This window comes from Pteropus alecto, unplaced genomic scaffold, assembly GCF_000325575.1.
Source record: "Pteropus alecto unplaced genomic scaffold, ASM32557v1 scaffold60, whole genome shotgun sequence".
Taxonomy (NCBI): Eukaryota; Metazoa; Chordata; class Mammalia; order Chiroptera; family Pteropodidae; genus Pteropus; species Pteropus alecto.
In genome coordinates this window covers 5,894,527-5,894,778 of record NW_006430726.1, presented here as the reverse complement: position 1 = coordinate 5,894,778, position 252 = coordinate 5,894,527, and the positions used below count along the sequence as shown (strand labels likewise).

Genomic DNA, 252 nt, shown 5'->3' with positions numbered 1-252 from the left:
CGAGCGGAGCGGCGGCCGGCCTGGCATTTTAAAGGCGAGGCAGCTGGACGCCGTTCAAGCGGAAACGCAGGAGCAGCTCCAGCCGGGCCGGAGCGTGGGCCGCGCGCGGAGCGGGCGCGCAGACCCATCTGGCTCTCGGATCTGCCCCCCTGAAGCGCTCCCGTCTCGCGGTTCCTTCCCGGAGCGGCAGACACCCCTCCGAGCCTCCGCCCGCATTGTGCTCCGGAGCGACACAGACATTTCCCTGAAAGT

At 69.8% G+C, this 252-nt stretch overlaps 2 protein-coding genes across 5 annotated transcripts in view; one reads left to right on the top strand and one right to left on the bottom strand.

Moving 5' to 3' along the window:
* CTXND1 (cortexin domain containing 1) overlaps window positions 1–252 on the bottom strand; it is a 28,013-nt gene that overhangs the window by 12,325 nt on the left and 15,436 nt on the right. The gene's annotated exons all lie outside the window — the stretch shown is intronic.
* The window catches only part of FAH (fumarylacetoacetate hydrolase), a 45,698-nt gene that overhangs the window by 33,444 nt on the left and 12,002 nt on the right, over window positions 1–252 (top strand). The window lies entirely within an intron of this gene.